Here is a 3,271-nt window from a genome sequence, read left to right as displayed (position 1 = left end):
ACACACACATATATACACACACAAACACATATACACACACATATACACACACAAACACATATACACATATATACACACACATATACACACATACATATACACATATATACACACACAAACACACATACATATACACATATATACACACATGTACACACACATATATACACATATATACATACACATATAGACCCATATAGACCCATACAGACCCGCACACATATATATATATATATATGTGTGTATATGTCGATAGGTCTGCAGTACTATCTGTATTTGGACGTGGTTTTCATTACATCTCTTCGCCACTATGGACCGGTCAACGTCTTTGGATATCGAGGCTCTCAAGGTAGGATGCTCACAGCGAGCCATGCATGATGTTTTCTTTTTCTTTCTTTCTTTCGCTCTTTCGCTCTTTCGCTCTTTCTTTCTTTCTCTCTTTCTTTCTTTCTTTTGAAAGGGCGGGAGCGAACCCCCCTGTCCGACTGGCTGGTTGGTTGACTGGGTTGGTACAGCTGGTTGTCTGGCAAGCCGGTTGTCGGATGCAGCGAATGAATGGATTTATGTACGGATGATAGATGGATGGATGGATGGATGGGTGGACGATAGCTGGATGGATGGATGGATGGATGGATGGGTGGCTGCATGCGTGCAGGAAGTCGATGGGGCAGCCACTCTATGGAGTATAAGGCTACTCAGTTATGGGATGTTGCAACATCATCCCACAGCATGTCTACTCTCCCTCTCCCTCTCCCTCTCTCTCTCTCTCTCTCTCTCTCTCTCTTCTCTCTCTCTCTCTCTCTCTCTCTCTCTCCCTCTCTCTCTCTCTCACTCTCTCTCACTCTCTAAGTGTGTGTCAGTGTTTGCTGCGTGGGGTGAATTTCAATATCCTTTGCTTGCACGGCGAGTTGTTGCAGCCGCGGCTGCATGTCAGTGAAGCTCGTTGGGGAACAAGACGGGGGGTCGCCGGTGGGACGCGGATGTGGGACGCGTCACAGCCCGCTGGTGGCTCTACTTTCTGTTTCCGCTACGGGCAAAGATGAGGTGATGGAGGGGAAAATGATGAAATGATGATATACCGCTCATCTGGCTGGACACAGCAGCCCCCACCCCCCAACACACACACACACACACACACACACACACACAATTCAATTAAAGGAGGCTTTTATTGGTGGTTATGTATTCTACATTGTGCAACATCAAACTGTTAATGTAGTCAGAGAATAGTCAATACTCCCCCTCCCCACTCTCTCCCTCTCCCCACTCTCTCCCTCTCTCTCCCTCTCGGTCTCTCTCTCCCTCTCTCTCCCTCTCGCTCTCTGTTGCTCTCTGTGTCCCTCTCTCCACCCCTCTCTCCCCCCTCCTCTCCCTCTCTCTCTCTCGTGAATGGTATATTCTGGGTGTTTGATAGGGTCTCGCCTGTCTATATCCATGCATGATGTCCTCTTGAGTCACCTCACCTCCTCCTGACTAGCACGAGCAGAGAGTTGGCATGAGCACGAATTCCTTGAGGGAAGAGGAGGCTGCATAATATCCGAGACCAAATAACCAAACATGGGATAGCCTCCTAAATCTCTGGTCAAGACAAGCAACCCATGTGCCACGAGGTCGGAATGAAGCATTCGGACATGACTGCTTATGTTTTTCAAGCTGGATGAGCAAACCTCCATCTTATATCAGTCCGGTAAAACCTCCATCTTATATAGGTCCGGTAAAACCTCCATCTTATATCAGTCCGGTAAAACCTCCATCTTATATCAGTCCGGTAAAACCTCCATCTATATCAGTCCGGTAAAACCTCCATCTTATATCAGTCCGGTAAAACCTCCATCTATATCAGTCCGGTAAAACCTTCATCTATATCAGTCCGGTAAAACCTCCATCTTATATCAGTCCGGTAAAACCTCCATCTTATATCAGTCCGGTAAAACCTCCATCTTATATCAGTCTGGTAAAACCTCCATCTTATATCAGTTCGGTAAAACCTCCATCTTATATCAGTCCGATAAAACCTCCATCTTATATCAGTCCGGTAAAACCTTCATCTTATATCAGTCCGGTAAAACCTCCATCTTATATCAGTCCGGTAAAACCTCCATCTTATATCAGTCCGGTAAAACCTCCATCTTATATCAGTCCGATAAAACCTCCATCTATATCAGTCCGGTAAAACCTCCATCTTATATCAGTCCGGTAAAACCTCCATCTTATATCAGTCCGGTAAAACCTCCATCTATATCAGTCCGGTAAAACCTCCATCTTATATCAGTCCGGTAAAACCTCCATCTATATCAGTCCGGTAAAACCTTCATCTTACATCAGTCCGGTAAAAATCCATCTTATATCAGTCCGGTCAAACCTCCATCTTATATCAGTCCGGTAAAACCTCCATCTTATATCAGTCCGGTAAAACCTCCATCTTATATCAGTCCGGTAAAACCTCCATCTTATATCAGTCCGGTAAAACCTCCATCTTATATCAGTCCGGTAAAACCTCCATCTTATATAGATCCGGTAAAACCTCCATCTTATATCAGTCCGGTAAAACCTCCATCTTATATCAGTCCGGTAAAACCTCCATCTTATATCAGTCCGGTAAAACCTCCATCTTATATCAGTCCGGTAAAACCTCCATCTTATATCAGTCCGGTAAAACCTCCATCTATATCAGTCCGGTAAAACCTCCATCTTATATCAGTCCGGTAAAACCTCCATCTATATCAGTCCGGTAAAACCTTCATCTATATCAGTCCGGTAAAACCTCCATCTTATATCAGTCCGGTAAAACCTCCATCTTATATCAGTCCGGTAAAACCTCCATCTTATATCAGTCTGGTAAAACCTCCATCTTATATCAGTCCGGTAAAACCTCCATCTTATATCAGTCCGATAAAACCTCCATCTTATATCAGTCCGGTAAAACCTTCATCTTATATCAGTCCGGTAAAACCTCCATCTTATATCAGTCCGGTAAAACCTCCATCTTATATCAGTCCGGTAAAACCTCCATCTTATATCAGTCCGGTAAAACCTCCATCTATATCAGTCCGGTAAAACCTCCATCTTATATCAGTCCGGTAAAACCTCCATCTTATATCAGTCCGGTAAAACCTTCACCTTATATCAGTCCGGTAAAACCTCCATCTTATATCAGTCCGGTAAAACCTCCATCTATATCAGTCCGGTAAAACCTTCATCTTATATCAGTCCGGTAAAAATCCATCTTATATCAGTCCGGTCAAACCTCCATCTTATATCAGTCCGGTAA

The sequence above is a fragment of the Lampris incognitus genome, chromosome 5 (assembly GCF_029633865.1).
Source record: "Lampris incognitus isolate fLamInc1 chromosome 5, fLamInc1.hap2, whole genome shotgun sequence".
NCBI lineage: Eukaryota > Metazoa > Chordata > Actinopteri > Lampriformes > Lampridae > Lampris > Lampris incognitus.
Note: the sequence above shows the minus strand (reverse complement) of the source record.